The following is a 13,813-nucleotide window of genomic DNA, read 5'->3' as shown; positions in this document are numbered from 1 at the left end:
AATAGTAGTAAAAAAGTTGAAGAAGTCCCATCATTAGCTGAAAGAGCTGAAATTTTTTTTCAAAAATGATATTTTTTTCTCAAAAATGATTTTTTTTTCAAAAATTATTATTATTTTTTTTTCATGGGGTGGTCATAATGTTTTGGCTGATCATGGGGTGGTCATAAATTATTTGGCTGATCATGTTGTGGACATACTATTTTGGCTGATCATGGGGTGGACATACTATTTTGGCTGATCATGGGGTGGTCATAATGTTTTGGCTGATTATGGGGTGGTTATAATGTTTTGTCTGATCATGGGGGGGTTGTCAGCTTTTGTCACCTCCCACTCTAGTTTTGAACATTTCGCCATTCATTCCTATGGGCCAAATTTCGCTGCAAAAACGACAATATTTCATGAACCATTTGGCGAAACATTCCACAAAGTAATAGCACACCAATCGGGAACAATCCGCACTTTTCGGTATATTACTGTCTATGTAGTGTAAAAGCTGTGGGAGGAGTTAGGGTGGTAAATTTGGCTATAATAATAATAATAATAATAATAATATATATGTGAGATAACAGTAAGTGGTCTTGCTATGAAGAACACTTAATAACACCACGGTATCTTGCTGTGTATATAATGCATGGGTGTGCAGCAAAGATGGTCGGTTTTAACCACTTGCCGACCATGCACTGCGTCAGTGCGGGCCGGTTGGGCAGAATCGCGTATATTTACGTGATTTTGCATTTTCAGGTCATTTCTGGAAGCCTGGAGATCCGAAAAATGGTAACTCCAATAGTGCTGGAAGTTTAGACGCAGGAAGAGGACAGGGCAGCCCTGCAGTGAAGATTGCTACAGAATCCAGCAGACTACACATCGTGGAACATATTTTATTACAGGTAAGTAGTGTAACTAAAGCTGTAAAGAACAAACTTCTTTTTTTTTTTTTTTCAGCTAAAACTTCAGCTTTAAAGTAAGATAAGGGCACACCGGGATGTGCGTCCAAGCGCGTTTTTTGCGTGTTCCCACATGTTGTGTTCTAGGGCAGCATATTCATTTTACTGCAGTACCATGCGTTTTGGTAGAGCAGGTTCGCTAGATGCGTGGGAGTGCAACTAAGAATTAATGGCACCTGTGCGTGTCTGCAAAAGGCAGCACGGTTTTGCTCTGTGTGGGAAAAAAAAAACATTCCTGCACTGCACCTGCTATAAACAAGCCAGAAAAGCTGGAATTCTACAGCCCTCATTAAAAGAGAACCTGCTGATTCTGCCATAATAGCCCTTGTTTTAAATTTTTTTGTAGAAGACAGCAATCTACTCATTGTCCTCCTGTGTTGTTGTCATCATGATACGTGCACCCCTGATGAAGACTACAAGCACCTATACAGACACGCTCTGTACAGAGATAGTTCACTGATGTCAGGTGCACCCCTGATGAAGACTACAAGCACCTATACAGACACGCTCTGTACAGAGATAGTCCATTGATGTCAGGTGCACCCCTGATGAAGACTACAAGCACCTATACCAGTGATATGCAATTAGCGGACCTCCAGCTGTTGCCAAACTACAAGTCCCATGAGGCACAGTAAGATTCTGACAGACACAAGTATGACACCCAGAGGCAGAGGCATGATGGGACTTGTAGTTTTGCAACAGCTGGAGGTCAGCTAATTGCATATCCCTGATCTATACAGACACGCTCTGTACAGATAGTCCATTGATGTCAGGTGCTCCCCTTATGAAGGCTACAAGCACCTACCTATACAGACACACTCTGTACAGAGATAGTTCATTGATGTCAGGTGCAACCCTGATGAAGACTACAAGCACCTATACAGACACGCTCTGTACAGAGATGGTCCATTGATGTCAGGTGCACCCCTGATGAAGGCTACAAGCACCTATAACGCTCTGTACAGAGATGGTCCATTGATGTCAGGTGCACCCCTGATGAAGACTACAAGCACCTATACAGACACGCTCTGTACAGAGATAGTTCACTGACATCAGGTGCGCCCCTGATGATGACTACAAGCACCTACCGATACAGACACGCTCTGTACAGAGATAGTCCATTGATGTCAGGTGCACCCATGACATACCTCCCAACTTTCTGAAATGGGAATGAGGGACACCTATTAGAAAAGTATGTAGGCATAGGACACACACCCTGTCACACCCCTCTTAAAATGAGAATTGTATAAAAAAAAAATGAAAAAAAGATGATTGGTTAAACCCGCAAGCGCTTTTTACCTCTACTATTCCTTTATATTGGCTTTTGGTATTTACAAATGCAGCAATTTATAAACTGGATGAAAAACCACTTGCCGCCTCCCCCCCCCCCCCTATCACTCAATCGTCAGCCCACCAGCTCCGCACTTTCTTTAAACCAATTAGAGCCTCTTGCTCTAATCACATGCTTAAAAAAAAAAAAAAACATTGGAATCCATGAGTTCGGTGCCCTGCATGTAGATTAAGGGGGTGGCACCCCTGCATCCCGTATGGACGGGCCGCCACTGCTTGCTACCCTGATTAAGACTATAAGCACCTATACAGACACTGTACAGGAATGGTCCATTGATGTCACATGCACCCCTGCAGAAGGCTACAAGCACCCATACAGACACTCTGTACAGGAATGGTCTATTGATGTCACATGCACCCCTGCAGAAGGCTACAAGCACCCATACAGACACTGTACAGGAATGGTCCATTGATGTCACATGCACCCCTGCAGAAGACTACAAGCACCCATACAAACACTCTGTACAGGAATGGTCCATTGATGTCACATGCACCCCTGCAGAAGGCTACAAGCACCCATACAGACACTGTGTACAGGAATGGTCTATTGATGTCACATGCACCCCTGCAGAAGACTACAAGCACCTATACAGACACTGTACAGGAATGGTCCATTGATGTCACATACACCCCTGCAGAAGACTACAAGCACCCATACAGACACTGTACAGGAATGATCCATTGATGTCACATGCACCCCTGCAGAAGGCTACAAGCACCCATACAGACACTGTACAGGAATGGTCCATTGATGTCACATACACCCCTGCAGAAGACTACAAGCACCCATACAGACACTGTACAGGAATAGTCCATTGATGTCACATACACCCCTGCAGAAGACTACAAGCACCCATACAGACACTGTACAGGAATGGTCCATTGATGTCACATGCACCCCTGCAGAAGGCTACAAGCACCCATACAGACACTGTACAGGAATGGTCCATTGATGTCACATGCACCCCTGCAGAAGGCTACAAGCGCCCATACAGACACTGTACAGGAATGGTCCATTGATGTCACATGCACCCCTGCAGAAGGCTACAAGCACCCATACAGACACTGTACAGGAATGGTCCATTGATGTCACATGCACCCCTGCAGAAGGCTACAAGCACCCATACAGACACTGTGTACAGGAATGGTCTATTGATGTCACATGCACCCCTGATGAAGACTACAAGCGACACCGCCAATACATTTTGAAGGCATGGGCCACTGTTGTCACAATCTGGAAGCCAGTCCAGAGCAATGATGTGCAGCTGATGCTGGAGTGAGTGCATGTTGTGAAGAAGTGGCTGAAAAAGGTTGGAAGAGATCAACAGAATTTAAAAATAAGAATAGATGAAAAAAATTGTAAAAACAGTAATTTATAAAAGTAAAACATGGCAATTGCTTAGAATATATTACTTTAGAAAACGAAAAGTCCTCCAGATAGAGTTTAATTTAACTTTATGTTTTCCCTTTCCTCATGCATTTCTGTGCTACAACCTTTGGACTAGGTTCTTTATAAAGAGGAAGTCCCTTTGTTTTCTGCGCACATAAGCAACATATACACAATTTCCTTGTTAGTGTCTAATTAACTGCTTGCCAACCACATAATGCAGAGGAATGGGCCTTAAGGCTAGGTTTCCACTAGTGTGACTTTTCATGCAATTTGGGACTGAAAAGTCGCATGACAAGTTGCACCCCATGATTTCCAATGAGTACCGTTCATATCTGTGCGACTTCAAGACGCAGCGACTTCAAAGTAGTCCCTGCACTACTTTGGTCCCATTTTGATGCAACTTGAGGTCCACGGATCTCAAGAATACACAGGCATTGCTTCAAGCCGTGGCAAAATCGTGCAACTTTGGGGACGCAATGGTGGAAACATGCTGGCTACATGCAGAAACTACAGGAGGGGGGGCGGAGACAAGACCAGTCCCCCTGCACAAGGAGAGAGGACAGCAGTGGGCGGTCTTTATTACAGGAAGTTTCACACCGGTGTTATTGCACAGATCTGGAAGAAATACACAAAGCTCACCGAGATTCCAGGAAGAAGACACGAGATGAAAGGATTTACATAATATCTGCCGTGGTTTGCACCCTGCACAGCGGGCACAATACAGCACCTAAGAAAAGCCAGGCGGCTGTACCCAGAAGAATGGCGGCCTTACTGCTTCTCACAGGGAACACGGAAATCGCACTTTGAGGAAAAGAGCAAATATAGGACATTTGTGTGAAGTCGCATATCAGCCGAGGACAGAGCTGTAAAGATAAAGAGGGAGCGGCACACACCTGTCCTGGGCTTGGCACGGGGCCCCACGGGAAAATACCACTAACTATCCAATACAGATCTAAAAGCAAACATGGTTTATGGTAGAAGAGACCTTTTATGTAAAAAAATAAAAAATAAAATAAAAATCTCCTTACCTTTCTCCCAGCAATGTTTAGTGGGAGTATACTGCTTGCAACCAAAATGGACAGAACTGCGCCTGGTGTGAACTGGCCTTTAACCAGTTGCCGACCGCCGCACGACGATGTACGTCGATAGCATGGCACGGGCAGGCATATTGGCGTACATGTACGTCCCTTGCCTCCCGCGGGTCGGGGGCCCGATCGGGCCCCCGCCCGGTGCCTGCGGCGGTCGGTATTCGTGCGGGAGCGATCCCGGACGAGGGGACGGCCATTCGTTCATGGCCACCCCCTCGCGATCGCTCCCGACGAATAGGAATCCCCCGTGACATCACTTCCTCTCCTGTAATGTAAACACAGGAGAGGAAGTGATGTATTCTCTCCTCCGTGTCGGTATTTTTCGTTCCGACACGGAGGAGAGCGGATCGGTGAGTTGCACCAACACTCTACACACACAGTAGAACATGCCAGGCACACTCACACCCCCCCTTTACCCCCCGATCACCCCCCCAATTACCCCTGCCCCCCAGTCACAGTGACACCAATGTCATTTTTTTTTTTTTTTTTTGCATTGGTGTCATTTGTGACTGTAATAACTGTTAGGGCAGTTAGAGTTAGCCCCCTTTAGTTCTAATGTACCCCCCTAACCCCCCCAATAAAGGTTTAACCCCGTGATCACCCCCCGTCGCCAGTGTCACTAAGGCTGGGTTCACATTGCAGCGGTTTATGAGAACGAATTTGATTCGCACCGCACTGCAGTGCAAATCACATCCGATCTCTGTGCGATTCGAGTTCAGCCATTCGCCGCACCCGCCGCACCCGCCACACCCGCCGCACCCACCGCAAATTCGCACGGGACCCTTTTTTTGGCCCGCAGCAGAATCGGATCGCATGGGTGTTCACACCATGCGATCCGAGTTTGCAGATCGCACTGCGATATGCGAACTGATCTGGGGGTGTCAGTAACATTTCACTGACACTCCCAGCAGTTCGCATAGGGCAGTGTGAACTGCCGCCGGGAGGCATGCGATGCGGGAACCCGCCGCGGATTTGCGGCGTTTCCGCATCGCTCCAGTGTGAACCCAGCCTAATAAGCGATCATTTTTCTGATCGCCGTATTAGTGTCACAGGTGACGCTAGTTAGGCAGGTAGGTATTTAGGTTCGCCGCAGCTTTTTATAGCGCCAGGGACCCCCATATACTACCGCATAAAGCCCCCTGATTGCCCCCTAGTTAACCCTTTCACCAGTGATCACCATATAACTGTTACAGGTGACGCTGGTTGGTTAGTTATTTTTTATAGTTTCAGGGCACCCGCCATTTATTACCTAATAAAGGTTTAACCCCCTGATCACCCGGCGGGTGTCATTTGTGACTAATAACTGTTAGGGCAGTTAGGGTTAGCCCCCTTTAGTTCTAAGGTACCCCCCTAACCCCCCCAATAAAGGTTTAACCCCGTGATCACCCCCCGTCGCCAGTGTCACTAAGGCTGGGTTCACATTGCAGCGGTTTATGAGAACGGATGTGATTCGCACCGCACTGCAGTGCAAATCACATCCGATCTCTGTGCGATTCGAGTTCAGCCATTCGCCGCACCCGCCACACCCGCCGCAAATTCGCACGGGACCCTTTTTTTGGCCCGCAGCAGAATCGGATCGCATGGGTGTTCACACCATGCGATCCGAGTTTGCAGATCGCACTGCGATATGCGAACTGATCTGGGGGTGTCAGTAACATTTCACTGACACTCCCAGCAGTTCGCATAGGGCAGTGTGAACTGCCGCCGGGAGGCATGCGATGCGGGAACCCGCCGCGCATTCGTGGCGTTCCCGCATCGCTCCAGTGTGAACCCAGCCTAATAAGCGATCGTTTTTCTGATCGCTGTATTAGTGTCACAGGTGACGCTAGTTAGGCAGGTAGGTATTTAGGTTCGCCGCAGCTTTTTATAGCGCCAGGGACCCCCATATACTACCGCATAAAGCCCCCTGATTGCCCCCTAGTTAACCCTTTCACCAGTGATCACCATATAACTGTTACAGGTGACGCTGGTTGGTTAGTTATTTTTTTATAGTTTCAGGGCACCCGCCATTTATTACCTAATAAAGGTTTAACCCCCTGATCACCCGGCGGGTGTCATTTGTGACTAATAACTGTTAGGGCAGTTAGGGTTAGCCCCCTTTAGTTCTAAGGTACCCCCCTAACCCCCACTAGTCTCACTAGTCTCACTAGTGTACCCCTAAATTTAGGGGTGTCTACTTTCCAAAATGGGGTCATTTGGGGGGGGTTTGTGCCATCTTGGCATTTTATGGCCTTCAAAACTGTAACGCCCTTAGAAAGCCTGAAGGCGGTGCTTGGTTTTCGGGGCCCCGTACGCGGCTAGGCTCTCAAAAAGTCCCACATATGTGGTATCCCCGTACTCAGGAGAAGCAGCAGAATTTATTTTGGGGTGTCATTTCACATATGCCCATGGCATGTGTGAGCAATATATCATTTAGTGACAACTTTGTGAAAAAAAAAAAAAAAAAAAAAAGTTTGTAATTTTCCCGCAACTTGTGGCAAAATATAAAATATTCCATGGACTCAACATGCCTCTCAGCAAATAGCTTGGGGTGTCTACTTTCTAAAATGGGGTCATTTGTGGGGGTTTTGTGCCATCTTGGCATTTTATGGCCTTCAAAACTGTAATAGGTAGTGAGAAGTGAACTCAAAAATTTACGCCCTTAGAAAGCCTGAAGGCGGTGCTTGGTTTTCGGGGCCCCGTACGCGGCTAGGCTCCCAAAAAGTCCCACATATGTGGTATCCCCGTACTCAGGAGAAGCAGCAGAATTTATTTTGGGGTGTTATTTCACATACGCCCATAGCATGTGTGAGCAATATATCATTTAGTGACAACTTTGTGTAAAAAAAAAAAAAAAATTTTTTTTTTGTCATTATTCAATCGCTTGAGGCAAAAAAATAAAATATTCAATGGGCTCAACATGCCTCTTATCAATTTCCTCAGGGGGTCTACTTTCCAAAATGGGGTCATTTGGGGGGGTTTTGTACTGCCCTGCCATTTTAGCACCTCAAGAAATGAGATAGGCAGTCGTAAACTAAAAGCTGCGTAAATTCCAGAAAACGTACCTTAGTTTGTAGATGTGACAACTTTTGCGCAAACCAATAAATATACAATTATTGACTTTTTTTTTACCAAAGACATGTGGCTGAATACATTTTGGCCTAAATGTATGACTAAAATTGAGTTTATTGGATTTTTCTAATAACAAAAAGTAGAAAATATCATTTTTTTTCAAAATTTGCGGTCTTTTTACGTTTATATCGCAAAAAATAAAAATCGCAGAGGCAATCAAATACCATCAAAAGAAAGCTCTATTTGTGGGAAGAAAAGGACGCAAATTTTGTTTGGGTACAACATTGCATGACCGCGCAATTACCAGTTAAAGCAGCGCAGTGCCAAAGTGTAAAAAGACCTCTGGTCATTTACCAGCAAAATGGTCCGGTCTGAAGGTGGTTAATAAGGACAAGTGTGTTGCAGAGCGTTTTTGGTGCATTTAGGTGTGTTCCGGTGCGTTCTAGTGCGTTTTTGATGCGTTTTACAGCGTTCCAGTACAGTCCAGTGCAGAAAAAAAAAATGCACCATTCTCTACTTATTTTTTCTGGAACTGCAAGCACCGGTGTGAAATATTCCATTGAAAAACATATAACCTACTTTCCATGCGTTTTTGATGCAGGAAAAAAAAAAAAATAAAAAAAAAAAAAACTGGACTGTGTCTGGTGCAAACTGACCCCAAGTGCCGGTTCACACCAGACGCAGTTCCGTTCAGTTCTGTGAGCTTTTTTCTGCACTAAAAATGCATGCACAGTGTTTTCAATGTATTCCAATGGCTCTAGTTCACACCATGCAGTCAGTTTGCGGTCAGTTTCTGCACCGGAATCTGACTGCATGGTGTGACCTAGAGCCACTGGAATACATGGAAAACACTGTGCATGCATTTTTAGTGCAGAAAAAAAAGCGCATGGAACTGCGTCTGGTGTGAGCTGGCTCGAAGTGTGTTGCAGTGCGTTTTTGGTGCATTTAGGTGCGTTCCAGTGCATTTTTGATGCGTTTTACAGCGTTACAGTACATTCCAGTGCATGAAAAATGCAGCATGTTCTACCTTTTTTTTCTGCAACTGGAACTGCAAGCACTGGTGTGAACTATGTCATTGAAAAATCATATACACTACTTTCCATGCGTTTTTGATGCAGAAAAAAAAAAACGCACTGGACTACATGTGGTGTGAACTGGCCCTTAGACTTTAAGTGGTTAAACTTCCTGCATTTACAGGTTGTTAAAAACTTGTCAGACTGCCCAGATTTTTTCTTTACACACAGAAGGTTATCCCTTTGAGCTAAAGAGGGATTCCACCAAAAAAAAAAAATATTAAAAATACTACAGCTGCTGACTTTTAATAAATGGACACTCACCTGTCCCGGGTTCCAGCGATGCCGGCAGCCGAGGCCGATCGATCGCTCGGCTCTCGGCTGCTGTCCCCACCATTCTAGGTGAGGGAATCAGGAAGTGAAGCGAATCGGCTTCACTTCCCGGTTCCCTACTGTGCATGCGCGCGCCGCGCAATAGGAAATCTCCGCGCTGTCACTGGGACCCGTGTGTGTCCCAGCAGACAGCGCGGCAGGGCAGGAAATGGCGTAGACTCCCACAGGAGTCTATGCCCGGAAGTGGGTGAAAATACCTGTCTTTGACAGGTATTTCCACCCCCCTCCCCCCTGAAAGGTGTCAATTGTGACACCGGAGGGGGGGGAGGGATCCGATCAGCGGAGGTTCCACTTTAGGGTGGAATCCCGCTTAAGAAGGAAGAGTTAGTTACAATGTTTCATGTTAAAAACTTGGCAGACTGTCCAGATTTTTTCTTTACACACAGAAGTGTATCCCTTAGATCTAAGACCCCTTTCACACTGTGGCGCTTTGCAGGCGCTACAGCGCTAAAGATAACGGCTGCAAAGTGCCCTGAAACAGCCACTCCTGTCTCTCCAATGTGAAAGCCCTCGGGCTCTCACACTGGAGCGGTGCGCTGGCAGGACAGTAAAAAAAAGTCCTGCAAGCAGCATCTTTGGAGTGGTGAAGGAGTGGTGTGTACACCGCTCCTCTAGCGCTCCTGCCCATTGAAATCAATGGGGCAGCGCGGCTATACCACCGGAAAAGCACTGCTGCAGCAGCGCTTTATTTGTGGTTTTAACCCTTTTGCAGCTGGGTTTAACCCTTTCTCGGCCACTAGTGGGGGGGTAAAAGTGCCCCGCTAGTGGCCGTATAGCACCGTGAAATTGACGGTAAAGCGCCGCTAAATAGCAGCGTTTTACCGCCGACGCACCACCTCCCCAGTGTGAGAGGGGCTTAAGAAGGAAGCATTAGTTACAATGTTTCACGTTAAAAACTTGGCAGACTGCCCATATTTTTTCTTTTGACAGCTGAGTGAACAGATAAGTCTCTCCACTTCGGCAATCTCTGCAATAGAGGGGGGGGGGGGGTTGAATCGAGATCAGAATTTTTTTAACGATGAATTGTGCAGCTCTAATGCCAGTCAGTGCCAATCAGTGCCGCCTATCAGTGCCACCCATCAGTGTCGGCTGACATTGAAGAAAAAAGCATCTGGAATGCGTCGGCAAAATGCATCAAAAAACACACTGGAACGCATCAAAAATGCGCATGCAGAATTGCACCTGGAACGGATTTGGAGTGCGTTTTTTGTGGTGTGACCCAGCCCTTAATGCATAGATTGTATGAGGATAAAAAAGAAACCCTCTACCTTTAGGCTGGGTTCACACCACAAAAAACGCACTCCAGATCCGTTCCGGATGCATTATTGCATGCATGCTTTTGCAGATTTTTTTTTTCTTTGTTTTTCCTGTTTTTTTGTTTTTCACTGTCCGGTGCATATTTGATGTGTGCCAGTGCCTTCAGGTGTGTTTTTGGTGCGTGCCAGTGCATTCCAGCGCGTATTTGATGTGTGCCAGTGCATTCCAGTGTGTTTTTGGTGTGTACCAGTGCATTCCAATGCATATTTAATGTATGCCAGTGCATATTTGATGTGTACCAGTGCATTCCAGGCATACTTGATGTGTGCCAGTGCATTCCAATGCGTTTTTGATGTGTGCCAGTGCAGTCCAATGCGTTTTTGATGTGTGGCAGTGCATTCCAGTGCGTTTTACCATGTTCCATTACAGTAAAATTGCAGAATGTTCTACTTTTTTTTTTTCTGGAACTGGAAGACAATGGAACTGACTACACGTGTGTGAACTGCGCCATTGGAAACCATATAAAATGACTTGCCATGCGTTTTGGATGCAGAAAAAATTATTTTAAAAAATAAAAACACACACGCATGTGGTGTGAACTGGCCCTCAGAACCACTTTAAGCATAGTGACGATATGAAGCCATTTATGATCACATAGTTGTTTGGCTCCTTTTTTTAAATCATAGCGGTAACAGAAATCACCGAAAATGATCCTGATCAGAAGTTTCCACCCCCTGGAATGTTTGGCTTTGGTAAAAACACACAAGGTGACACACACACTGGTTAAAACAGCAATTACAAGTTAATTTCCCGCATCTGTGGCTGTTTGTTCTCATGTGGATGCACTGAGCAGGCTAGATACTGAGTCATGAGGATCAGAAAAAAAAAACTGTCAAAAGACCTGCATAACAAGGTAATGGAACTTATATAAAGATGAAAAAGGATATAGAAAAATATACAAAGCCTTGAAGACGCCAGTCAGTACTGTTCAATCTCTTATTATGAAGTGGAAAATTCGGGGGGGGGGGGAACTCTTGATACCAAGCCAAGGTCTTGGTATCAAGATCTTTATCTGACCAAGAAAGATTTCAACCACAACTGCCAGAAGAATTGTTTGGAATACAAAGAAAAATCCCACAAATAACCTCAGGAGTAATACAGGCTGCTCTGGACAAAGACTATGGGGGTTATTTACGAAAATCCACTTTGCACTACAAGTGCACTTGGAAGGGGCAGATCTGAAATGAGGGGAAGCTCTGCTGATTTTATCATCCAATCATGTGCGAGCTAAAATGCTGTTTTTTATTTTCCTTGCATGTCCCCCTCGGATCTACAGCGACTGAACTAGAAAGTGCACTTGCAGTGCAAAGTGGAATTTGCCTTTCGTAAATCACCCCCAATGTGTTTTTTTTTCCAATGAGCACAATACGAGGATACTTGAACAAAAATGAGCTTCCTGGTCGAGTTGCCAGAAAGAAAGCCTTTACTGCGCCGATGACTACAAAAAAATAAAAGCCTGCTTACAATATGTCCGAGAACACCGCGGCACACCTCTCAGCTTCTTCCACACTGTAATCTGGAGTGAGGAGACCAAAATAGAGCTTTATGGTCATAGCCATAAGCATTATGTTTGTAGAGGGGGCAACAAGGTCTATAGCAGTGATGGCGAACCTTGGCAAACCAGATGTTTTGGAACTACATTTCCCATGATGCTCATGTACTCTGCAGTGTAGTTGAGTATCATGGGAAATGTAGTTACAAAACATCTGGAGTGCCAAGGTTCGTCATCACTGGTCTATAGCGACGAGAAAACCATCCCCACTGTGAAGCATGGTGGGGGCTCACTGATGTTTTGCAGGTGTGTGAGCTCTAAAAGGCACAGGGAATCTTTGTACAATCGATGGCAAGGTGAATTCAGCATGTTATCAGAAATACTGGAGGACAATTTGCATTCTTCTGCAGGAAAAGCCACACATGGGAAGCTCTTGGGACTTCCCAACACAAAGAAGCACAAGGCCCAGCTGACCCTCCAGTGGCCAGGTAGAGTGGCCATTACAGTCTCCTGACTTTAATATCATCGAGTCACTCCCATTGGTTTTGGACGGCTGCTTTCTGCGGAATCACCTGGCGGCTCGAACCGCCAACTCCTGTGGAAACTTTCCCGGCAGCCTCGAACCGCCAACTTTTGGGGAAGCCCCCCCGGCAGCCTTAGACCACCGACTTCTGTGGAAGCCCCTCGGTGGCCTCAAACCGCCAACTGCTGTGGAACCCCAGGCAGCCTTTAATCACCGCCTCCTAAGAGGTCTGATCATTTCCTGTAGTACCCTGATGGCCACTGGCTGCTGCCTCCTGCAGAAACCCCCCCGGTGGCCTCGGACCACCGCCTCTTGCGGAAACCCCTTGGCAGCCTCGAACTGCCAACTCCTGTTGAAACCCCCAGCAGCCTAGGACTGTCGCCTCCTGTGGAAACCCCAGCAGCCTCGAACCACCGACTTCTGCGGAAGCCCCCCAGCAGCCTTAGACCGCTGACTTCTGCAGAAGCCCCCATCGGCCTTAGACCACCGACTTCTGCGGAAGCCCCCCAGCAGCCTTAGACCGCCGACTTCTGCAGAAGCCCCCCAGCAGCCTTAGACCTCCCACGTCTGCAGAAGCCCCCCAGCAGCCTTAGACCGCCGACTTCTGCGGAAGCCCCCCAGCAGCCTTAGACCGCCGACTTCTGCGGAAGCCCCCCAGCAGCCTTAGACCTCCCACTTCTGCGGAAGCCCCCCAGCAGCCTTAGACCGCCGACTTCTGCGGAAGCCCCCCAGCAGCCTTAGACCACCGACTTCTGCGGAAGCCCCCCAGCAGCCTTAGACCGCCGACTTCTGCGGAAGCCCCCCAGCAGCCTTAGACCGCTGACTTCTGCAGAAGCCCCCATCGGCCTTAGACCACCGACTTCTGCGGAAGCCCCCCAGCAGCCTTAGACCGCCGACTTCTGCTGCAGAAGCCCCCCAGCAGCCTTAGACCTCCCACTTCTGCAGAAGCCCCCCAGCAGCCTTAGACCGCCGACTTCTGCGGAAGCCCCCCAGCAGCCTTAGACCGCCGACTTCTGCTCAAACCCCCCAGCAGCCTTAGACCGCCAACTTCTGCGGAAGCCCCCCGGCGGCCTTGAACTGCCAAATCCTGTGGAAGAATGAGGACACATGTCAGTTTTTATTGCTGTAAAACTAGGGATTTCCTGATCGGGGGGGGGGGGGGGGGGGTGTCCTCTCACTTCCTGTTGAGGATATGGAACAGGAAGAAAAAAGGGAAATCTTCCCAAGGGGACACCGATGGCAAAAAAAAGTT

The 13,813-nt window shown here is 47.1% G+C and overlaps 1 protein-coding gene across 3 annotated transcripts in view; it reads right to left on the bottom strand.

Moving 5' to 3' along the window:
• PAK1 (p21 (RAC1) activated kinase 1) overlaps nucleotides 1-13,813 on the bottom strand; it is a 122,211-nt gene that overhangs the window by 103,677 nt on the left and 4,721 nt on the right. Inside the window, exon 1 of one of the 3 annotated variants that reach the window (XM_077451373.1) lies at nucleotides 4,324-4,435. The exons of the other annotated variants lie outside the window; for them this stretch is intronic. The gene's annotated coding sequence lies outside the window, so the exon portion shown is untranslated. Of the gene's footprint in view, nucleotides 1-4,323; nucleotides 4,436-13,813 lie in introns of those variants that run through there. 3 annotated transcript variants of the gene reach the window in all.

This window comes from Lithobates pipiens, unplaced genomic scaffold (genome assembly GCF_037356315.1).
Source record: "Lithobates pipiens isolate NorthernLeopardFrog02 unplaced genomic scaffold, aLitPip1_a1.2 Scaffold_23, whole genome shotgun sequence".
NCBI lineage: Eukaryota > Metazoa > Chordata > Amphibia > Anura > Ranidae > Lithobates > Lithobates pipiens.
This window is presented reverse-complemented; position numbering and strand designations above follow the sequence as displayed.